The 25,314-nt window shown below is 49.8% G+C and overlaps 1 protein-coding gene across 5 annotated transcripts in view; it reads left to right on the forward strand.

The window, feature by feature from the left end:
- LOC128275464 (serine/threonine-protein kinase 24) overlaps window positions 1-25,314 on the forward strand; it is a 51,394-nt gene that overhangs the window by 6,972 nt on the left and 19,108 nt on the right. The window contains exon 1 of one of the 5 annotated variants that reach the window (XM_053013968.1): window positions 13,853-13,896. The exons of the other annotated variants lie outside the window; for them this stretch is intronic. The gene's annotated coding sequence lies outside the window, so the exon portion shown is untranslated. Of the gene's footprint in view, window positions 1-13,852; window positions 13,897-25,314 lie in introns of those variants that run through there. 5 annotated transcript variants of the gene reach the window in all.

Genomic DNA, 25,314 nt, shown 5'->3' on the forward strand with positions numbered 1-25,314 from the left:
CCCCTTGCCGCGCCGGGGCCTTTGGAGGGCCTGCCAACACACCGCCGAGCCGACTTATTTCAAGTTAGCATCGTTTAAGGCGTTTGTTGTAGAAATTCTCCACAGTACTGTTATGGTAGCTCCAGCATGAGCTCTGGCCTGCCTCTGCCCGGCAGGGAACAGTATAGGAGAATACGGGACTAATGAATCGTGAAGTAGCCGCCACAGAATTGTGAAACACGCTGCGAGCGGCCACGGCCAACTGTCGAGTGGAGAGCCATCCCCGCATCGCATCGGACACGGCCCAGTCCCAGGAGGGATTCTTCGGATAGAATGTGAGTGGCAGACTTCAGCGCCACTTTTGGGATTGAGGAAATTTCGGTTCGGAAACCCCGTCTGGTGTCTGGTTGTAGAAAGTTTCTTGCTTCGGAACGGAAATTTCCAACAAATCTTTCGATGCGAGACTTCCGAAATGTAGGTCCGCGGCTTTCGGAACCCCCCGTGGCGATCACAAGATCATTGAACACTTATTCGGTGGTCGATTAGTTCCTCCTTCGGTCCGTTACTCGAAAGTACTTTCTCTCCCGCCCGACGACGGAATGTCACACTTTGTTCCGCGTGGCGAAATGTTGCTTTTAATGGATTTTTTTAGTTTTGTTGCAAAAAGAAACAAAAAAGCACAAAAAAACGTTGTGCGTTGTCGTCCCCGGCACTTGCGCTTGATGCTGTCTCCTTTAACAGACGTATAGAACCTTTAACTTTTCGTGTTTTCTTTACTATTTTAAGAGGGTGTGTCTTGGGATCGGAAACTAATTTACTTGACCAGGCGGCAAGAAGCACAATCTTCCCCCGCCGTAGGGTAGCAATGTGATCCATCAATTCGTTGTTGGCTTTTTTCTCTCTCGACTATGTTGGGTCCGCACCACCAGCTTTCCGCGTATCGCGTTCGAGCGGCTGGCGTGTCGGCGAGTTGGCGGTGACTAAATCATTAAACTTTGAGGGCGGATCTCACTTGACGGGGCTGGTGTTGGCAGTTTTTTGGGAGTGAAACTCGGTTTTAGATTTTGTGTTTTTCTCCGTTGCGCCGCGTCATTACACCGACTTCCCCTGGCTGGTTACACGGGCACCGGCACAGGCACGGAAAGAGTTTAACGACCCAAATGTTGGAAGATTATTTCCTCTTCATTAACGGCTTTCTTTCCTAGTCGAAGCTAATGTTGCATAGGCGTTTGGCGTAAGTTTCGGCTTTGGTGGAAGCATGTTACACAGTCAATCTCGGTCCAGCATAAGTCCAGCATGAACCATGATGGATGGTGAAACCTATCTTTGAAGAAACAAATCAAACTGTTTTTATTTGCAGAAACGGAAACGTTACGTGACCGGTAGATGGATTGTTATAAACTTGTGGGCAGCTAACGAAGAACTAATTTAAATTTTTTTCAAAACGTATTGATCCCCAACAGAGTGTATCGAATTGTTTTATTTCAATTTCGCCTCGGCCAAACACTTCGGTAGCTCAAATTTATTGGGCAAATATTTGCCGAAATCATTTCCGAATCCCGGCAGAACTTAGCGCGCTTCGAACACACTCTCTGGCACGACGATGTAGGAAATCGAAACGGTAATCACTTTAGGACGGAGAAGCCGGGTGAAAGTTTCATCCGCACATCCGTGTCTATCCCTTTTTGAGATACAATTTAACGTCCTGGTACAGGATCCAAATTGGGCGACGGCACGCGAGCGCGGCCGCTGCGACCGTGCGGATGTGTAGTGTGTAATTGAAACGAACATTTTGCCCGTTTTCGTAACCATTTCGGTACCGTATTCGGGATGTCATCCGAAAGCTCTGCTCCGCTTCCGTGCCCCCATCATCCCACCATCCCATCATCAGTGTTGGTGAATCGATGAAAAGTAATTAAATTTTCACGTCCGCCCTTTGGCGCACTTCCTTTTTGCCACGCTGCTGGGAGTGCTCTAGCTGTGAGATCGATTTTCGGAGCGATTACCAACGACGTCGTCCCGTCCGGATGTGGGTTGAAAAGGGCCCCGCAAAAAGGACATCGCACAATCTGCAGCAAGTTTTCGGGCGAAAGTTTTCAAACGAGCCTGCGAAATCTTGTGCTGGAACTTTTACAATATTGTACAGGTTGGGCCTGCTGAACTATTGTGATCCTTGCTGTTAAGGGTTGGTCCGATGGGGGCCACTGATTGGAAAGTATGGATTTGCTGACTTTATCTCATCCCGGGCGCACGAGAAGGCCAAATGCATGTGAAATAATTTAAAACAGTTGCCAACTGCAGCCGAATGCTGCATTCGCCCGGGCACCAGCACATTCTCATTATCTTCAAATGCGTACTTCATTACGAAGCAAAATGCTGCTCCGTTTCGGTACGTCCGAAAATGGCAAAACCCTATGCTACGCGCTGTTCCACGGCGGAAGCTTTCTTGTTTGTGATGGCGGCCATCCAAAAAGCGCCGGGCATGGGAAATGACACTTGTAGTACTGGCTGGCTTTTGGGGTTTTGGATTTCCTTCGTCTTTTTCGTCGTGGTTCAGAACTGTAAATATGAAGGCAAACGGCGGTCCGGGGCCGGTCCGGCTTTCGTTGCTATTTGTCATGGAGAGAAATTGGAAAACTACGACCATGCGGACGGCAAATGTTGTGGCTCTCGGGCCCGCTGTCAACGGCAGACATAAATCGCATTGGCCTGCATTTATCGAGTGCATCGGAGTGTGATGAAATATGGACGAATGCATTTGAACGAAAGGACCAATCTCGTCGCACACAGCCGACCGATGGAAGGCGGATGTTAAAATCGATTCCCTTTTCGCATTTGTTTTAGTTAGGAGTTGTGCTGCTTCGCACTTTGCCAAATTGTCAATTTATGACAATAGTTCTGCTAAACAATCTTTAGCCGTTCTTTCGTTTTAATCCCCTAATAATCTTTCCTTCTTACGTAAATATTCATTCTATTTGGTGTAACCACATTCAATCTTTACAGTTTCTAATATCTCATGAATATACATAACTTGTCCTCGCGCTGGCCATAAATCACTGGTCGCTGGTCGCTTAGTGTCAAATCCGTTTCCCGAATGCTCCACAGCATGGGTCCCATAGCCAATCAGGAAATGCGTTTTTTCCCGGAGAACAAACTAAACTAAAGTCTTCGTCGGACTTATTCTGGGAACGTAATTCCATTCCACTACCGCCGTGGCCAAGCCGAGCCTCTATTAAGCTGTATAGTGTGAACTGGATTGCTTGCCTTTCGTGCTGGCGTTGTTTTTGAATTAGTCAAACGGCCCAAAAAAAAACGGTCAACTGACCATCGTTTGGTATTCTCGAGTGTCCATCGGTTCGGTATCTTCTCCACTATCGCCCTGGTCAGTGGGACACACTGTAAAAAGAGCTAAGAGCTTCTGAGAGAAAAGTTTGAAGTTCAACAAAAACAAAAACCTCGCACGAGTCCTTGCTGTCGCTGTGAGTCCGGTCCAGTTTTTCATCGCAAGGATTAACGCTCGTTGCTGGACTGTTTATTTCAGTGTGAAGTCAACCGCTTCGGCAGCAACCATTGTCGGGGGCCGCCGGCATGTGCCGTTCGGCTTGGCCCGGCTCTTCTTTCCGCTTTCCTCCATCGGCATGCGCCACGAACCATCGGTAGGAATTTCCCGACATCCGCTGTTTTGCGCGTTCGTGACCGGAGGCTCGGGTTCGCTTCGCCAACTGCTCGAACTGCTCGAACGCCAGCAGTTCGTCCTCGTTCGGCGTGAGTCAGACTTTTCCGGACATCGACGGGCGCACGCTGTGCTTGACATCCAGACATCCTTCGGCCTTGGCAGTGGTTAGTCGGGTGCGTCGCGTTCCGTAGTGCCTCGTAGCAGTGTACCGGGGTAGTCCTGTGTCGTGGATTCTACTGTAGTGTCGAGTCGGATGTGAGGGTTGACGGTTCGTTTGGGTTCAACTCGAACTCCGTGGACTGTTCGCGAAGTGTTAGTGTCCTTCGTCCGCCCATATCTAAAGTGTGTTGTGGGGGAATCTTAGACCGCGCTGCGTCGCTCTCCCTCTCGAGGGACCACTTAGCTAGAACGTTCCCAACCGAACGAAACATATTCATGTGCCTTCCAGCGCCGCTTGGGGACCCCTATCAGTGGCAGCCGATGGCGTGCGTACGATAATTAACACGCCAGGCAGGTGGTTCGGTTGCCGAGGGTTACTTAGTGTGGCTTCCGGTGGTCGGCCAAAAATAGAGTGTCAAACCGCGTCAACGGGGGGGGCGCGAGAGTAAACCGAGAAGGGCCAGGACCAGGAGCGAACGCATTCCACTTGTGCCACCATTGAGGATCGCCGGGCCAGTGGCAAGGACGCGGAAGAGGGGCAGCGGGAGAAGAGGAAGAAGGGGAAGCCGAGGAGGAAGGGAAGGATCAATTTCTTCAAGTACATCCTGTCGTTTACGATATTCCGCCGCTGGAAGACGGTCCACAAGGCTGAGGAGAGCCCATCGCCCGGTGGCTTCGCGATGGTCCTCCAAAATGCCTCCTGTACCGCCACAGCAACGGCCCCGATGACGCGCTCCTCCGCCAATGGCCCGGATGGCAATGGCAATCGCAAACCGTGCTCCACCCTGCCGCCGCCACCACCGCCACCGTTGGGCCGCAGCACCGACTGTAACCTTAACCGGATTGCAGATGGTGGCGGCGGTGGGGTCGACGATGCACATGACTCATCGCAATCTCGGCGAGCCGATGGTGCCAACAACAACATCAACAACAGCAGCAGCAGCATCCCGGATGCGGAAGCAAAACGCGGTGGAGTCTGTGCGTCGTTCTTCTTCTCCTCGGCCGGCCGATCCTCGGCGCAACGCCGGGCGAACGGCGCGCCAACGGTGCCGGGACGATGCAGGACCACCACCTCGATGATGGTACGAGAATCTTGCACTTTTCTTGCACCCACCCCCCGACGTCACTTCCTGTTCGTGGGCTGCAGGATAAATTGAATCGCCCGTGTCTGGAATTGTGGCAGGGACAGGGAGAGTGAGAAAGAGAGGTGTTGAACAACGCAAACGAACGAGGTGCCCGCCAAACGACCGGAGCTAGGTGCCTCGTAATCGATTTTTCTTGCCGTTCCTTCCTGACCGTCTCTCCGGCAGCAGGGAAGCAGAAAATACGTTACGTGGGCTGACTTTAAAGCGCGGCCCGGCGAAGAAAGTAAACGGAAGCGGCTTTTGGGGGTGGAAAAGTAACGAATGGGTTGCTGATGCGGGACGGGCAGGACGAATTCCGGTTGCTGCAGGAGACGCGCATAATCTGCATACTTCTTCTCGTGCCTGCATGTGCCGGTATTTAAAGCGTTATTAATATGAATAATAACTTTTTATTGGATCAGGTGCCGGCGGAGAACTGGCAGACGATGTCGGGCGTTTTTACGGCCATCGTGGGCCCTTTCGTCCCAAAAGCGTGGCGCGTTACCATTGCTGTCCCAGTCCGTTTTTATGCAGTGACATGTGCTGTGGAAGTGAGAAATGAAACATTAGTTGGGCATATCGAGCAACGACAATCGGCGTTGAGACGATGGCTACGTCTGGGGTGAATGTCAACCCGAGGACTACGTCTGTCTTTAAGAACGGCCCCCCCCGTAATGCAAGGAAGCTCTATAGTTGACTAATCAGTATGCTTGTGTGTGTTTGTTTTAATCTTGTCCGCAAACTCTCCCGTTTGTTGTGCTTGAACAGACGTGTACTGAGCGTCTGGATTATAAACTTACCTGTAACTTCGCGTTCGGGACATTTATCACGTACTTCTGGCAAGGGTTAGTGTCAAATTAAGTCATCCCACGACTCTGCAACTTTAACGCTGTTGATTGTATCACTGTAAAGTCCTTTTTGGCTTATTACTGACAAGGTCTTTCTACACTACATCAAAATGTCAAAAGTCGACCATTTTGATTCTTTTTATCACCACATTTAAACATTTAAAATAAATGCCATTATAAGGAAATGAAACATAAGTTTCAAACGGTTAAGTATCTGTTAAGTCAAATTTGATGAACTTTAAGGTCTAACACGTTAAGTGGATTATCGTCTGCTTCCCAGTGCTAAACCGAGCAGAAACGTTAAAGTTCGAGCAATTCAAATATCAACCCAAATGTTTTATCCCAATAATTTAATTAAGCCTCAATGGAGTGAACTAGTAAAGTAGGAGTTTTATGGACTTTGATTTGATCGAAACAATTTAGGTTGCCCTAAAATGTATTGTCACTTTGTTGAGGCCTCCGTTTGAAATTCCATTCCATTACATTTTCAAACTCAATGTTATGGCGCCCGAATTGCTGGACACAATACCCAACACAGTTTTACACTGACCTAGTGGCCTTTCGCCGTTGGTGGTCGTGGTTGTTACGATTTTTATGGGCTCGAAACTCGAACCACTCTCCGGAAGCCGGAAACCTGATTGATGGGGTTGATAACGATGATTCATTATTAGTTGCAAACTATGATTTTCTGTGTTTGGAGGGCGCGCGTTTTGTTAGTGTGTATATGTACAGCACTTACTGGTGTGCAGATAACACTCCGTCCGGAGATCGGCCGGGTTCGCAAGGGCTTCGAGCAAAATATTAGAAAAGTTTGTGCCTCTCCGTATCAATCCGTTCCAACTTCAATCACGGGCTCGGCCGGGTTTTCCGAACTTTTTTCATAACCCGCAACCCGGTAGTGGGCCTGGAGGTTCTGGTGTCGGTGACCTGGAAAAGATGATCCCGAAATAGGCTCTGCTTTCCGTTCCGGGCTTCTCCCGCCGCCTTGTGTGGCGCAATGGGCAACTTCAAAAACCGATCGGCCTCGTGTATTTAGCGACGATGAAGCTACCGCTGTCGCTGACGTGGTGGTTGTAATCCTTCTTTTGCGAGAATTGTGCGTCTCCCATGTCTCCCTGCTCCGTCCGTTCCGGGGCTAATTTCCTCCAGAAAGGGATCGATAAATACTAAAAATAACGTCTCACCGCTGGGTGAGTTGCCCATCGACTCGGCGGGACCTGCTGCGTGGAGGTCTCGTTTGACGTTGTTTGTTCGTTTAGAGTGTTATTGCATTCCTTTCCACTCCTAGCTCATCTTTGAATATTGGCTATTTTAATGCTCGGTCTGTTATTAAAAAGGACCACATTCCACAACAAGGGGCGGCAAGCAAAAATACACAACGCGGGACTAGGAATCAGAAAGAGAAGCCGGATCGTAATTTCTGTGGCCCGTGTCTCGATTCTATCGATGCGGGTTTATTCGCAATATCCTGTACCACTTCGGTTCCGATCGTCTGTCGAGTGCCGCGCGCGTGTGATAATCGTGTCCTGTGTGTTCCAGGATAAATTATGTCGATTCCCGGGGGCCGGCCAAAGATTCATTAATCGTGCTCAGCCAGCTATTAAATGGTGTGCTGCTCGACCACCGTTTCACCACCGTTTGAGCGCGAAAACGTTTCGCATGTATCGCATGTGGTAGGCGATATCGATTTCTTCTTTTTGGGGCCGCCCAAAGAAGACCTGCGGTGTGCTGCCAGCGTGCAGGATATTGTCGGAGTAATCCAAACGATACGGTTACGAAGTTCGCGATACACTCGTTCTTTGTTACCTGCAAGTCCTGCTCTTTAGTTTGTTTCATGTTTGCAACAAAGTGTGCTCTAAAGGGTTTACGGCAACGTCATCCAAATGGGATTCTAATTAGTGGTCCCGTTTGAGCGTTTTCCAACATTGTCGCGTTGGAATGGCACTCAAAACGGTGGTGGAAAGTGCCACGAGCCCCGTCAGAAGTTGAGTTGCGATGACGCTACTTCTGCCGTATCCTGTTTCTATCGCATTCCCTTTCGCACCCGGTTTTAGCTGACACTTGCTGAAGGATCTCTCCTCCACTCCACTCTCTCTCCCTAGCACGCTGATGGTCTCCAAAGAAAAGGAAAGCGCGGGTTGATTTTTCCATCATGCACCATGTGCTCGGCGTTTGTTGATGCTTCACTGACTTAATCACCGTTTAATGTCTAATGCAAATATCTCAAACTCTGAAATATGTAATTTGCATTATTACTTTTCCATCGCAGGGGGAAGGTGAGCCGGATACGACTTTCCTTGGTATTTCGCCGAATGGGGTCGGTCCTTGATGGGGATTCCGGTTGCCCGGTTGGAGGCGATCATCAATCTCTTGGAAAATGGGCGTCAACTGGCTGCTGGAGTCATTAAGGAGACGGCGGTGCGCTCCTGTGACCGTTAACGATTGGCGTTAAGGCAGATTGACTTATCGATCAATTGATCATCGATTGAACGCGCCAACGCGTACCGCAGCTGAGCGAGGATGTGATAATTAATTGATGCTTTACTGCATACACCGACCATTCGAACTCATTTTTGAAGTGCATTAGCATGACAATCTTTAGATGGACTTTAAGCTTCGTGCCACAATTTGAAGTGTTTGGCACCGCACTTATTATGTAAATGTTTGCAATTTAATTAAAACTGAAGAGCGACTGCACTGCACAGTCTCATCTGTTGTTGAGAGCTGCAGTTGCAGCCAGCGGTCGGCTCGCGTTGCCGTTAAGCACGCGCGTCTTAGTGGCTGAAAATAGGATTATATCAGCCACGCTTCATAGTTTGCGCCGCCATCCCGAAGGACTCCCGAGGAATCCTTTTCGAATGTACACCCAACGAGCACATAAATTACGTTGGTCGGCGGCGGTGGCATTGTTTCCGCGTACAGAAAGAGCAACACACACCCCATACTGGATACAGTATTTATTTACCACCTCGTGAAATTTATAGCACACAGCACAGACCCCATTTTCGAGTGTGGCGCTGCCCAAGAGGGGCTCACCGGCGGACAGCTCCCGGGGACTGGCTTATCTGCACCATCTCCTCCTGGCCGGCTGGCTGGCTGCGCGGTCTGTGCACGAAAATGCAATTGTGCAGGGATGCCGACTGGGTTTTTTGTTTGCCTGGTGAGTAGCGTGTGTGTGTGTGAGTCTGGGGTGGCCTATGGCGCCAAATCCCCCAGGTGACCGCAACAAACACCACAGCAGCAGCAGCAGGCACTCTCCTCTTCGCAACATAACACGCGGGATGGCACGCGAAAGCACGAAGCGTGGTGTTTGGGGAAAAGTTTATTTGATGCTTTAATTACGTCCACCATCCATCGTCCCTGGCTCATTGGGTCCCAACACAACACGGGGCAGCAGGTTCAAAAGGGACCAGAAAGTTGATAAACGATATGGAACACATGCACGCAGCCGGCCACACACCGTTTGCGCCATTCTCTTCGCCGCCGCGAGCAGATGTTGTGTTTCGTGTGGTTGCGCCAAATGCTCGCCAAACTTTCCGTGAAATGGTCACACAATTTGGGCCAGTTTACTTGTAATTGTTTAGCCGAATGGAGCGTGTGGCAAGCCCACGTGTGCTAAGTACTCAGCATATTTTTACACGAATCCGGAGACGAAAAACAAAGGGGCGGCCGTGAAGTGTCCCGAGTTGCCGTGCATATTTTTGCATATCACCATAAAGTTGCGGAGCTATTTCGGACCAAACTTTGGTCTCGTTTTTTTTTGTTGCCAGTAGATCAAAGGCACGGATAAGTGTTCGTCGTAGTTTTCGTCACTCGGCCTGACGCATGTCACCTCGGGCTTGGCACGAACCAGTCACGTTTCTCGGGACGTCGTCACGGGACTAGTGTGGAGTGCAGTGCTCGCTCGGGTGGTCTATTCTATTTCGCGTGCTTGCGCCAGCAGGAGCGTCTCAGCAATCTTGATGTAGGCTGCAGTGTGCCAAACTGTAGCGCGCCTGCTGGTGGGTGAAGTTGACGTAACTGGGAAAAAAATTAACGAATAAACCCATTAGGGGTTTCAAACAAGAACTCGAAAGTCATCACAGATTATGAGCTCCATGTTCCAAAAAGTACACTCCCTACTCCCGCATATATTTTGCTCAACAAAACGTGTATTTATATACGGTGCTGCTGTACAACAAATTCTGTTCTCTATACTAATCAATACTTTTTGTTACTTTCTTTTTTACAGGTAAGCAATCTGCCAGTTTGGGATATGGTTCTAAAATTCACTATCGAACAGATAAGTAGAAACGCAAAAATGTGGGATACAATGTGGGATGCAATATCACAAATTATTTAATCTAACTTTGACCATAGCTCAACAATTTTAGTTTTATGCTTCCGTCGCGTGATGGACTAATTTCAGGACTAGTTCGCATATTCTCTCATGAATCATTCAACTAAGGTCTTCTTTTTACGGTCTCTCGATAACTTAATAGCACGATAACTCTATCGAACAACGCGGTTTTGTGTCATTCGTTCACACTCCAACACGTTAGCAATGTCTGGCAAGAATCCCCAAAGAAAACAGAAGCAAAGAAAGCACCTACCAGTGTCTTCGGTCACCGCAACACCGTCCGGTCCGGTCGCTGTTTCGACTCGCGACGTGTACCGAGTGGCACGTGATTTGCATTGAAAACTGCAACCATCCAAGGAAAAATAGATAAAAAAAATCTTTTCACCACCATTCGTGACGCATCCGTCACGGATATTTGTGGATCACGTTTTCCCGGTTGAGGGTCGCACAGATTGGCCGCCGTGCCCAAGAGACACGTTGTTTATTTAGACGTCGAGTCGATCGATCCTACGGCTCGTTTGTGGCGGAGAGTTCTCAAGCGCACTCCTCGTCGTCGTCGTCGTCGTCGTCGGGCGGCGGTGCATCGCGTGGTGCCTCGGATTTCGATTGCACTTTTCTACGGCGGTCCCTAATCAATAATACGCGCCACAGTCCCGGGGCCCAGCCCGGCAGTTGAAGCGAGCGCTCCAATAGCGCGATAGCGCTCCAATTAAACTGTCAGCCTAAAAGCGCCTGCACTAATCAAAATCGGTCCGTGAGTTGCACGTATACAGTCCGTGCTGTTGACGTTTGAGAGGGATTGACTTTTTTCTATTAAGATCCTGTGCCGGGTTGTGCTCACGATTTTCGATTAACGCTTCCATTTGGTGTGATTGCTCGATGACGAGCACGACCGGCTACCGTGGCACCTGGCACACTGGCAAGTAGTCGACTGGCCACGTGTGGAATTCGAAGCATGCTTTCTCGAGGATCCTATCATGGCGAAGATGCTACTAAGCGCTCTCTTCAGGTCTGTTTTATTCGAGTGCAGCGAGAGGATTACGAAACACTTGCGCTCGTTAATTAATTGTGGCCCTGTTTAACCGTATCATCGTTTGTTTTTTTCTGGCGTAATTGAATGAATAAAGGGTGTCTCTGTTAAAAATTGCTCAAGAAAAATATAAATCACTCAAACATTTTATTTAAAAATCAAGTAATGTTTCTTTTGAATGCTCATTTTATACAGAATATGTAAAAAATATCATTCAATCCTCCGTCTTAAGGAATGCGAATTGCCGAACGTTTCGTTTTACTCCTTTCATCAACTCTTGCAGCGTGCTTTTGGTCACTTTATTCGCTGAAGAACGCCAGTTTTTTTTTAATTCCATCTCACTGACAACTGTTTTACGAGTCTTTTTCAAGTTCCGCTTGATAATGGCCCAATATTTTTCGTTTGGTCAGAGTTCTGGCATGTTGACGGGGTTCATGTCTTTGGGCACCACCTGGCCTTTTTTTGCAGCATACCACTCCATGGCCTTTTCCCATAATTACAAGATGCTAAATCCAGCCAAAACAGAAAAGAACCTTTGTACTTTCTTAGGAAAGGCAAAAGATTTTTATTTAGGCACTCTCGGACATAAATTTCCTGGTTGATGGTCTCGATCGTGTTGAAAATGCCACTTTTTAAACCACAGGAACAGATAGTCTGCCATACGAGATATTTCTTTGCGAATTTCGACAGCTTTATGTTCTTGCAAATATCTCCTACATTTCCTCTTTCAGTTGCCATGTAGTACTCCTATCCAGGAAGCTGTTTAAAGTTTGCCTTGAAGTAGGTTTCATCATCCTGCACTACGCAGAAAATTTCGTTAAGATCTCTATGCACAGATTCCGCGATCGTTTTCTGGCCGACATGTTTTGCTTGTCGTCATAATTTGGAGTCACTACTTTCTTGTAGAATGCCAGCTTAGCTCGTATTTTAGTTCATCGCACGGTTGAAGACGATACTTCTAGCTTGATGACGACATCTCGAACGGAGAGTTTGGGATTCCGCTTGAAACAACTGATCACACGTTTCGTCGTTTTTGCGGTCTCCTGGTTCCGAATTCCACCTGATCCAGTCTTTCTGACTGTCGTCAAACGTTCTCCGAACACTTTTAATACATTGGTGACAGTTGATTTGGCCACATTAAACAATTTCGCTAACTTGGTGTGTGAGTAGTTCGGATTTTCGCACCGACGGTACAAAGTCTTGAGACGATGCTCCTCTTGTTTCGACGCGACGTTTAAATAAATAAATAAATGAAATAATTTATTATAATAAAAAATGTCAAATAATATACATGATAATATACAAAAACACCTTTAAAATGAGAGGTGCACAGGATTTTTTAATGCTCTATGAAAAATAATGCGTCAAGTTGAAGTTGACCAATTTTGGACTGAGACACCCTTTACTTAAGCATTTTTTTCTTAAGTAAACACGGAGCGAACTTGAAAGTTGCTTGAAATTTGGTAATTTGGCTCAATTGCCCATTGTCAAGTTTTTGCTAATAAATAAATAAATAAATAAATAAACAATTAAACAATTCCTCTAATGGGTATGTTATTGTGTAGTTAATTTCGCATAAACGAGTCTGTCCGTGAGTGATGATGATTTATGAAAAATGTTGGACACCAAGTCCATAAAAAAATGTCACCGAGCCTTAATTTGGTGGCTGGTGTAAAGTTCATTTCCTCAAAGCGCGGACGGGCGGGTTAGTAGGTCAGCTGTTGATGCGACCCTGGGAGACACATGAAAACTTCCTCCTTATGGCTCATTACAAAAACACAACCGAAAGACGCATCTTCTTGACAGCGGCCCCGGCCTCGGCCCCGTCGTAAGTCTGTTTTCTCACATCAGCTGGTTACAGTTACGAGTGCACACAGGGGCAGCGCAAGAATTGGACATCTTCCGCGGGTAGTAACGCTGTTGCTTTGGGCCACCGTCATCATTACCGCTAGCTGGTGTGTGTGAGAGCTTTTCACCGTTGCCGTGTTTATGTTGAGACGTGTTTTTCGTCGTGCAGCATAAAACGATGCGCCGTACGTGTTGCATACGTACGTTTTATGGCAGGGTCGTTTCAATCCACACCTAAAATGGTTCCTTGTTTCAATTCGTTAATGTTCCAAATTTGTCAAAAAATTATCGAGAGGACGAAGGATGCACGCGAATAGCCTTTCCAGTGCTACCTTTTCCATCGAAACGCCTCGAATTCATTCGAAGCGTTTCAGCGGTGAACACGCTTCGTCTCGCCGCGACACCCGCTTTGTTGCATGGGCTTGGCCTCACGATCGCCTTTGCAACGCATGCCTTGACGCACCCCCTATAGCTTCGGTGGAGTTGTTTTCCCTTTTTTGCCCACAATTTAGAGCAAAATACCTACACAGAACGTGAAGCGTGTCATGCTTCCAGTTTGTGTGCTCCCCGAAACCCACCGCCCGTTGCTGCGCCGTGCTGGAGTCAGTCGCGCGCAACGCGCAAACTGGCCGCGCGACTGGCGCGACGGAATTGCTGCGGCGCTGGTGGCTGGCAATATGGGCCGCCGTCGGTGGGTGCGGGCGCGGGGCTTTTATGCGCCAAAGGGGGCGGTTATGCCGCGCGCGCGCGTGGACCGCCGAAGCGGGTTTCGGGTTCGTGCGCTCGCGCGTGCGGCACTGACTCCGTTGCGCAGCCTTCGCGATTGAGCGGCCGCAGCTCAGTTTGTGTCGAACTTTCAGTCGGAAGAGTCCGCGCGTCGACGACGATCACCGGTGAGGCGCGCATAAAGTCGCTCGTTAAAGCGTTTTCCGAGCTTTTCGGTAGCTTTCGAGTAAATTCGTGCATTCGTGAAAATCGCACCGTTCCAAATCTGTTCCATAAAGTTGAACTAAATGCGTCGCGGCCATCCCTGTCTGGCTCATCACGTTTCAGGCATATTTTGCCTGTGTGCGGGGCCGCTAATCTGGTCACCCGGCTCGGCGCCCGTTATCTGGAGGCCCGTTTAGGCCCGTGAACCGGGTGTGAATCTGTGCCCTAATCGCCAGTGCCATTCTCTCGTGGTGGGAAAATCGTTGGGAAAATCACCGGTGCCAGGGCGCGCGGAGTGGCCGATTGTTGCTGCTGCTGGAAGCCGATCGTTTGCGTTTGTGGAACGAAAAAAAAGGAAGAATATTGCCCAGTAAAACTACGCAGTTTCGGGCGCGCGCGCGCCCTGGTTAGTGCCTCGTCGTGATGTGCTTCCGGCGTGAAGCGTGAAATTTAAAGTGTGCTTTTTTGGGTGGCGGTTTGCGTCGCTACACACAGCAGTGGCCATCGGTGTGATTGGGATGATTTCTCTTTTAATGTCCGGGCCAGCAGGCTGTTCAGTGAAATTCACCGTGTGTTGTGAAACTAACCTTTGTTTTGTGTATCAGTTCGTAATATTGCATTCGCGACCCGAAGCGCGAATGTTATGTCAAGTGCAGGGTTAAGCAGAAAGTGCCATTGAAACAAGGTGTTCCCGTTGCATATTGTGCATTCCAAAACAGTAATGAGAGAGCCCGGTGCGGGATTATCTGGAACCAAACGACCAACGAAGCGAAGGATTACTGAGATACTATCACAAAGAAGTCGACGGATTCGTTGTAGTCCCCCCGACAGTACATTGTGTGGCGCGTAGCTTCGTGAGGGTTTACGTGCCATTCACTTCATTTTTTCCGGACGTGCCGGGAGTTTTTCGCCATCGCAACATGACTCCCGGGCGGGGCATGTGTGGCTCTTCCTGGAGCCCTCGGGGAGGGTTCGGTGGGCTTTCCAGGGCTCCGGTAATCATCAAATTGCTTTCTTACATTGTGCACGTTACGTAGCCAACCCTTCTCCAACCCCCGCCAAGATAGCACTTCTCTCCATCATTTCGGTCCGCTCGAAAGTTGTTGGTCGCACTGAGAAATTATTTTATTATCATCCAAAAGAGGTGGCTCACCACTTAGCGGGCGTGAGGAGGTCCCCAAAATCGACTCCCGACTTGGCCCGACGACCAACCGACCGAACAGTTTTATTATCGCCCCATCGACCGGGCAAATAGATACAGATTGATTTAGCAGTAGCCGTCCGCGGTCCGGTGGAAAGCGCGCTCGGCCACAATGGTGGTTCCGATAAAAAGTGGAGCATAACGCGATGTTTGTGTTTGGGGGGTGGTGGCTTTACAACAACAAGTGCCGAGGCCTCGAGGGCTTTGAGGAGAACCAGATTTCAAGTTCAACTGGTCGGTCGGTTGGTGGCGCTTGGCGTTTGTGGAATTTAAGCGTAACTGCAATTGGGAAGTGCATCTCACGGTGATTCCAGAGTGCACAGTAAACCTTGACCTTGAATTGGATGGTGAATTGAGGTGGATTAGGCGCAGTTCGCATGAAAGTGACATTCAGGTGGATCCCTTTTTTTGTTACTTTTCCCTTTTCCCAACTTTGAGCGGGTTTTCTAACGCCAAGCTGCGTCTTTCCCGCAAATCGGTTACCTTTTTTTACGACGGCGGATTAACAAATAAGAAACCACATTTTTTGCGGGTTGCCGCAGCACGCAGCAGCCGTGCTGGTTAACCCGCCACACACTCGGCCACCTTTGGCTGCGCTTCCTGAGGCAGACGAAGAAGTAAACAGCGCCGAAACCTGTTCGATGAACCGGTTGGATTTTTGTGAAAGATGAGAGAAAACCAAAAAAAAAACACAAAACGCGTAAAGAATGTTTCGTGAGCAATCTTTTCAGTGCCTGCGTTGGAGCTTTTAATAAACGCCCGAGAGAGGTGCGCGAACGTTTAATGGTAGGATGTAACTTGGTAATCCTTCGTCCGACACAATTTCATTCGAATTACGGAAATCGTAACACGCTGTTCCACGTTCGCCCGAGAACAAGAACGTTTGGGGCTGCCACCGCCCAAAACAAGCTCCAAATTCCAACCGAAACTCCGGTATGTCACCTTCGCCATTGGTATGCAAATGACCGCGACTTGGACCGCGGGGACCTCAATGGGGGCCAGTCGAAGCTCAAACGCACCCGGTCCACCTTCAAACGTCGAACTGAGCCGTGGCAGCTCTGCCTCGCTTACCGGGTCGGTTTCAGTGTTTGAGCTGTCTTTCACCTACTGCCGCCACTGGCTATGAATATTTATGCTCATGAGGTACGAATTTGATAACACGGCCCCGCGGTTCGTCGTTGCTGTCAAATGTGAGGAGCGACCTGTGAGCGACGCACCGGACGCGCGGACTCCCCGACCTGTTGTGGAGTGGTCGCGGTGTTTGTGAGAGGAATGGCGAGAAACTAAAACTAGCCAAACCGACACACCGACCGGGACCCACTCCAACCCCGTCGTGCTAACCTACTTTCTCCCGGCGTGCGCGCGCGCGCGCGCCCAATTTACTCGCCTCGCACGCACAACTCGTGCGCCGAGGTCGCCCGAGGTTGCCCAAAATAAAGCTACAAGTTGGAAACCTGTCCCACGGCAGCCCCGGCTTATGACTCCCGGCCAAGACGAACGTCTCTACAACACTGCCTTAGACCCCCAGCTCTCTGTGTGGTGCCTCCTCCGGGCTCTGCCCAATCTCTGACTCTGCTGTGAGTCTAGAGTAGCCAACAAAGACACGGACCGGGAAATACTGCCCATGATTTCCCAGACATACTGGGCTTTGCCATAGCCGGTAGTGGGCCATCCGTCGGTCACCTCGTCCAAACCCCCCCGGCGGAATATGCCTGTTGTAGCGGCGGCCTTCGGTGCCGAAAATTGGGAACAAGGTTTGTGGTGGTAACGGTTGTTCGAGTTTTGTGTGTTCACCACTCAACTGGCAACTGGCTGTTTGCTGAACCTCTCTCTCACTCTCTGAGAGTCTCCGGGTATTCTGGGTCTCAAGGTCTGGATCTGGAGGAAGTGTGAACACAATAGAGCTGCTCCCCACGATCGCAACGCACGTGTTTGGGGCCTAGAAGTCGGGACCAACTCGGGAGGAATACCCGTGGTCTCGTCTAACGCTGCGAACATCCTCCCAGCGCTTGACACAGATACTGGAGAACTATAAAGTATGATAGCGTATCGTTCGGTGGCTACGAATTTTACGACGAAGCCCGCGACGGCCACCGCCACCAGTCGGTGATTGCATAAAGTGTTTCTTGAGCAACAGCGGCGACTCCAGCAGCAGCAGACCAACTCTCGCGGACGGTGATATAACCCGTGGTGGCGGTGCTGAGCCGATTGAGATTTTGTAGCTCCAGGCCATCGCGAAGAATGCCCCGGTCCGCGCGAGCCGCTTGGAGACGGTTTATGGACGACAAAATCGTTTGTCTTGTCCACGGACACAGCCCAGCAGCGCTGGTGGACATTGCGGGGTCCGGGGTCCGGGACAACCAGCGTGCACCTTGGGCCATTTGTGGGCCGTTTCGTCACCATCCGTTTCAATGGGCGCTCGATGGATGGATGGATGGAACGACTTGCGCCTTGGCCAGGGAGCACCCAGAAAGGCATTTCTGTGGCACTTCTATGGCATTTGGTCCACCTATCGGCTTCTAATGAGTCCCCCGATCTGGGGCCCGCGAAGGCTTGGCGTTTGATCAACGGATTGGACGGAGAAAAACTATCTATACCCGATGGCCGTCCCGAGTAAGTGCGCCGCGTGTAGCAATCGCTGGATTCGATGTAGAGTGCACACCGCGGACAACTTTAATTAGTGATGGGTAGTGAGGGCCCCCCTTGGTTGCAGCATTGTTCCAGTGGCCGGATTAGGGGCCTGTGTAATTGGCAGCGAACGGGCAGAGTGCATTCCAAGAATAGTGCTGTGTGTCCATCTCCATAATTTTGACCAACAAATTATGGGAAATCATTTGCAATCATCTGCATGTGTGTACCACGCAAACACCCTCGCCGTGGCCACGGCATTTAAAACTTATTTTTGTAATCCAATTTCGCGTTTCACGAAATGGGAACCGCCACCGAACATAACTTTTGGACGATCTCTCGCCGCACGCCTTCAACAGCCTTCGAAAGTTGCTCCACCATCAATCACACACCAACCATCATCATCATCATCACGTCTTTCGCCATCATCATTGGGGAGCTTTCGGATCAGTCGACTGCAACCAACCGACACCGCCACCAACACCGGTGGTGGACCCGAGCCTCGGTGTGTGTCACGTCACGAAAGATCACTCCAAATTGCTGAGCCCATTTTTCCGCAATCGAACGACACGGAATGTGGACCTGATGGAACTGTGTATATCTGTGTGTGTGTGTGTGCGCGGTGGAGTGCGCATCGATGACATGTGTCATGTACTCTACACGCGCGCAGTTCGGCGGTTCGTGGCCCCGATTTGGTAGGAGGACGTTTTGTCGAATAGTTTTCCAAACGCAATGACGTTTGGGCTCCGGAATAGAAATGGATTAGCTGGGGGGGTGCTGAAATTAGAGCACCAATTACAAAGGCACTATCGCTGTTATTACCTTCACGCGAGACTGTACAGCGGCGATCGAAAGTGTTTGGACGGAACGGAGTGAGTCGTAGGTCTGTGGAGGTCTGTGCAGGAATTACGTAGATCTGTTCACTTTATTTCGTAGATGAAGATATATTCCGAGAGCAGAATACTATTTACCAAGAAGATACTAGTTTGCTGCTCCCTTTATTCTTTGGATACCAGTCTGGCGTACCTATGTTGCCAGTGTCTGTGTTTTCCGTGGTCTAGGAGTTCATCTAGATTTTAAGTTGTCGTCTGGACCAAACATCTGGACGACATCACTAGTAAAGCCTCAACCATGCTTGATTTTATCCCACGCAAAACTCAAAACCTTCAGGATCCATGTGTGTCCAAGAGCCGTTAATTGTTCACTTTTGTAAGACCAGTACTGGAATACGCTAATATAGTTTGGTTTCCCAATAATCTGACTCATATAAGACGTTGTTCCATCGATTCAAGGATAATTCATGAGTTCAGCTGTTAGATGACCTGGATGACACGCTGAAGTCCTGGACTTATCATGAGAAGACTATTACTAAAATATGACTCGTTGATGCATAGACGTCCATGGGCATAAACATTGATTGATGTTCTCTCTATCCTTGATTATGTAAATTTTTATGCTGCAACTAGCTCTTAAAGGGCCATTTCAGCTTTTCGTTTTGACCTACGAGTCTACGGGTTATGTAATGTAATGGAACTTCTGGTGAGTTAGCTACCTTGTTCTTATAGTTAGCTTATCCTGCTACAATCGCTGATCGGTGTTGGCCTGTATCAGAGACAATATTAATCTCTGTTGCTTTATGTAACGGTGTATTGAACCGAACCCATGGCCAGCTGGGTGACAACCGGTCTCGGGATTCGAACTCATGGCCAAAACGGGGACATTTTTATATGAGATCTGACCCATATCAGACGCCGTAGTGAATAAATATGACTTGGTCTTCAGGAGCAGCTCTAGTTGGAAGTTTCTGAGAGGTCCCCGGTATTCTGTCACATCAATAGACAGTTTGCTGCAATACTTTTGCCTCTCGGTGCTTCGGAGAGTAAGTGAAGGGAATGACAATCCAATTTCCAGTGACGCAAGGTTTGCGCACATTCTTCAATTTTACATAGGCCAACCCCTGTAAGAGAGGTCGCTAAAGCAACGCACGGTTGGCACGACGTTTGCCGTGACAAAGTCGCACCGCATCGATCGGTGGACAACAAACAGCGAGCAACGGACCGCGCCCGCCTCGGCCAACGGAAGCGCGCACTGCGTTTCGTGCATTTGCGGTTAGCGTGGTGTCCGCGAGGCGGTCGGTGTGCCCCCCAGGCGCTGGTTGTAACGATTTTCTTCTCTGCAGGTTGTATGCACCGGTGCAGGCCGCGTTCAAGGTTGGCCACCTTGAACCGGCTCCGGTGCACGGGTTGCCCCACAGCCCACACAATCCACAGCTGCCCGCTCGGCTCGGCACGGCACAGTGACACCACTCTCGTGTAGAGGCCGCCAACACGGTAGCTCCCGACCGTTGCCGGTGCCAAAATAAGGGTTGCCTCTCGAAGGCTTCGGAGACAACACTGGCCGGGGGTTTTTGTGTGCTGCCGCCACGTTGCCATGCCCTGCCCTAGTGTCACTTTGTGGGCACGACAGTGTTTGCTGTCCACCGACCGACCGACCGACCAAGTCGTTGATCATTCCGCCGCTGGTGGTGGCCTCGAACTTTGACACCGACGTCGACCGGTGTGTGTGGCTGTGCCCTTTCGAATTGTGTGGCGTCTTTGCATTGTTTTCCGGTCGTGTCCGTGAACAGCTGATAAATACGGTGGGCGAGAGAGGGTGGGCCACCGATGAGCCATCGATTATCGATTGTCAAACTCGTGATGGTCGTTCTTCTGCCAAGAGCGCTCCTGGCGCACGTGGCGCTTCTGCTCGCTGGAAGACGAGCAGCCAGCCACACTGCGCACTGTTGTCGAAGGGCCTTGCCAAAGAGATTGCGCAATGGCCCCCACTGCACACCGGGCCCCCGCCGCGCCATCTCCAGCAGCAGTGGGTTGCGGTTTTAAAAATACCTGCAACGACCGAAAGGCTTGGCCCGGACCCGGCAATAAGGCTGATGATGGATTGTCCTTAGCTTTTTGGCGGGTTTTTACTCATAAATAATCATCATCGGGCGCTCGGTGCTTGGTGCAATCGGATGACGCCCTAATTTGGTGCAGTTTGGTTTAGGATTGGTAGCCCAGCAATTAGCCAAACGGTCGTGTGTACATAAATTGTTGTTAATTGCCTTCTGCGGCGAACGTTTCTCGGAGCGAGCCAAGTATTCAGGTTTCGGTGTCACCCAAGGATAGTAGGTGTCTTGGAATGTGCGCCGTTGTATTGTCTCCGCCTACAGTAGCGAGCCTGATGAAGGTGAAGAACTTTGCATCGGAACTTTGCGTCTGCGTTGCGTTGCGAATTCCAATGCAACTCTGTAACGGGCGACGATGGCATGAAATGACGACGACGGCGGCGATGACTATCATTATGATGGGGGTCTGATGCACTGCTGCAGTTGCTTGATAGGCACAGATTAATGTGTTTTTCCTCGGCCATTGCTTGCCCAACCAGCCCTGGCTACTACCGTGTGTGCGTATCTAATTTGCTCAATATCATCATTACCGCTCCGGTGTTCGCTTCTTTTGCATTTCCGCTTGGCTGGTTCTGCACCCGAGTAGCCCAAAGAGGTGCCGTTTCCAACTATGGTCAGATAGGCCCCGAGTTTTGAACGTTTGTTTCGCAAACCACTCGCCAACGGAGGCCAATCATGAACACTTCCTATATGGCCTTGGTGGCTAGTTGCATACCTCTCTGGGGTCCAATGGCGACACTCGGGTCGCCGTGGGTGTTAAAAGAAATGTTTATTAATTAGCTAGATCACCGTGAACACGGCGATCGTTTCTCGATCGATTGCTGCTGTGTGTGCCAATTACCATACCAGAAGTGATTAAGATGGTAATGATATGGAACGGCGTACGGTTAAGACGCCCCGAACAAGAGCACGCAAAATGTTCTCGAGTATTTTCATTGGCAGCGCCAAGGCGTTAAGATGTCAGAACGAAGCGGCGCTTAGTTTATCAACTACCAGGACCAACCAACTTGAAACCCGATTTGTTTTCAATTAAATCAAATGTTTATTACATTGAAACGAGAAATTCTATTCTATTTAAAGTATGTGCCATCGCTAGATATACGTTTCTCCCATTTCTATGCTAAATCGTGGATTCCACGTCGAAAGAATTGCTCGTCTTTTGAAGCAAACCAATTAGTCTTGCAATTTTTCTTCCTACTCGCTTCCTCGTTGTCAGTAGCGATCTGTATTAACCGTTTCACAAGGTTTTAGGAGCTCGTAATACATCACACCTTTCTGGTCCCATCCGAAAGTCCTTCTTTGGAGTCTTCCGACGCTCTTTGCTTGTTAAGTAAAAATCGCCAAACAGCACTGCGATCTTCCAAAAACAAGCTTCGACAAGCATTTGATAAGAGTCTGTTGAGAACAGGAGAACTCTGTTGAGATTCTGTAGCAGTTTGCTTCAGCATGTAGCAGAAAAGCAATGATCCCCGAGAAAGCGTCATTTTCAGGCACAATAGGCCTAACCTATTTCAAAAATAGGATGCACATTTAATTTAATGTTTTGTCGACCTTAAATCATTTGCCCGATGTCAAAACAAGGTAATGTTGCCAGAAGAGCATAATTAGGAGGACCAAATTGACAGCTAGAGCACTTAGTTTATAATTTCGGTTTTCAAGCTCTACACCTGGTAACTCTGATCAAGATATGGTTTTGCGTCGTGTGATAAGCTTTTTCGCCCACGAAGGCATACCACCCTCAATAGACAACAACGAACCATCCCGGATGAGTTGATTCTCTACTTCAGACAGTGTGTTCCTTACGTAATGCACCGCTCTTGACTTTGTGCCGATAATTTGTATACTCACTCGCAGTCGCTCGCAGTTATTGGTCTAAGGCACGCCAAAGGGCAATTTTCAACAACACCCAAGTGCTAGGAGAGTATCCACACAGAGGGTCCACGGTCACGCCAGGAATGTGCTGCAATTCGTGCACTTATTCAAAGCAGCTGCAGCACCATCGAACCGGAGGCGCGGTTCCTGTTTATGTCGGCCGTGTAGACATCAGCAACCACTACTGTTCTGCCGCAATGGACATGGACCCGTTCCCGTTTGTGATAAACGTGCCGCCGACACCATCGCACCCTGTGGTCTGTACACGCGCGCGCCGCGGTATATGGGATCTCTATGTAGCTCCACCGCCAGGGGGTCCACCGATAATCGCCAGCCCGCCGGCAGAAGGCCGCCAGTCGAGAGTCGCTGCCAAGCGTACCGGAACATTCTACCGCGAGTCCAACCGAGTACACTTGACCGTTTCGCCGTTCAATCGACCTGCCCCAGCGGCGGCGCCATAGACGCACTGGTGCGGACGGAGGGCCGGCAACCGGCGATCAACAGCACAACTCCCGCTGGCCAAAGCATAACACTCCCGTCTCGCCGGACGTAACATCTTTTTTCATCAACCTGTTGCGCATTGCCCTCCGTCCCCGGTTGTTGCCGGTGGCTTGACATGACATTTTTTTCGGGGGGGGCCAGGCCAGCACTTGAATCGATTTATTGTTGGCAGTAGGTCCCTTTGGGGAACCCTTCAACAACGGGGTGGGGTGCATTCGTCAGCTGAATTGACCGACTGACTGCGAAAGCGTTCCGGGCCGAAGGAGGGACAATCCATGGAGCGTTGAAGCCGGGGGTGCCCTACATTCCACGCCTCACCGGTCCGGGGTGTCACAGTTTTCCAGCGTCGGTGTCGGTGCTCATATAGCCGGCGTAGTGGCCGGCACTCCATCTACATCGGTGGGTCACTACTAACCTTGAAGCTCTCTTTGGTCACCTGGGTGCTGCTGGGAAACACTACACTACAAGCAAATGTCTCTTCACACATCTTCAGCTCTGACGTGTTGGGGGAACTACGAAATTAGATTGTGAATCTCATCACCTCCGCTAATCGACTTATACTGTAGTAGACAGTAACTATACGAGAGTGGTCCATCTAGCGTTTGGAATTGGAACTACCGATGATTTGACTTTTAAAACGCCAAACTTCATTCTGGAAATTGTAATCCTTTAGTAAAAACTTTGACAGTTGGGAAAATTGGAAAATATTAAAAAACTTCAACTCAAATTGTACGATATTTGAAAATTTCATTTCCATTTCGGTGGTTATGGTAATAAGCAGAATTGTCTTATTTAGGGCTCGGAAAGCCCGCTCGTCGTGCAAGCGAAGCCAATGCAAGCCGTGCAAGCACCCACAACGAGTGACTGTTAGGTGCGGATTTTGACTGATTGGTTCTCCGGGAGATTGAAGCTGAAAACTTGGACGACATTTGTTTTCAACCGAACGGCGCTACATGCCATACAGCGACAGTCATAATCGTTATTTTGCGCCTTTTGTAGGAGTTGTGTTTTCCAAGGCGATCTCTGACAGTCTTTGACGCTTTTTGATAATTAAAAAAAAGGTTTAACAAGTCTTAAAGCCAAGAGGGAATACACCCTGTAAACGTGCCTTTACGCTGACAATGTTGTGAGCTCACCTGCTAAACGGATCGTTTTTCACTACAAGGCAGCTCTTTGTGTCAGTGTTTGGGATGATAACCCGATGGAAGCTATGGAATAACTAATGGACATCAACAAAGTCGCTAAACCGGGCGGCTCCCGGCTCCGGGTGTGGTGCACATCATCAGAAAACAATGGTTTTGTGTTTTCAAAATTTATGCTCCGCCAGTGAAGTTCTTCCCCGGCTTTTGGGAATGGATGAAATGGAACCCCGTGGAAGTGGGCTAGCTCTCGACAGTTCATTTCCGTCTTCGCCACCTCGCCCAGGCCGCGGATCCACGGAATCCCATTTCAAGATGACCGCTGCCGGGCAGAACACAGAGGGGGAGCGCGTGGGAAACTGAAAGTTTTCCGTACACGATGCAGCTCCAGTGGCGCCATGTTTGTGTTGACAATGTGTTGAAGGTCCGGACCCGGCTGCCAACGGACCCGCTGTGTGTCTGTGGAGCTTGCAGACCCCACCAGAAACGGCGTAGAACAATTTCCGCTTACGGTGCGCTTGAAGGAAATCCAATTCTCCAACTGCGCTAGGCTCTCTTCAACACAGTCGAGACGGGGTCAGTCGCTGGAAGTCCTCGGGTCGGCGTCGGCAGTGGGCCTCCCGTGCACGGCCCGGGCGGAACCTTTAACTCAATTACAGTTTTTGCCCGATTTCTTCGTGGCTAAATTATACCCCGGAGTCGGTATAGCACCGTGGTCCCGTTGCCGGTGCCGTCGCTACCGACCGCTACCATGAGTCATGCCTGAACTAGGGGCCTCAAGAGCGGCGCACGCTGTGTGCATTGCGTTGTGTGCAGTAGGTTCGGTTTTGTGCCGTAATTTCTCGTCATCATCTCGCGAGTCTTGAAGAGGTCATGCCATCCGAACCCCCCCCAACCAAGGAATTGTTGTGTGGAGTGCGATGTTGGGCGGCACGCTCGTCCGCGGCGGCGGTCCGACACTCACGATCCAGGTCTTTACCGACTTCGCCGGCTAGTCTAATTGGATTTGAAGCGCCCGGCAATCTTCAAGGAAGTTGTTGGTCCTGCTTTTGCAGCGACAGCAGGCAGCATCGGGGATATCATCGTGGTCCACACA

This window comes from Anopheles cruzii, chromosome 3 (assembly GCF_943734635.1).
Source record: "Anopheles cruzii chromosome 3, idAnoCruzAS_RS32_06, whole genome shotgun sequence".
In the NCBI taxonomy this organism is placed as follows: Eukaryota; Metazoa; Arthropoda; class Insecta; order Diptera; family Culicidae; genus Anopheles; species Anopheles cruzii.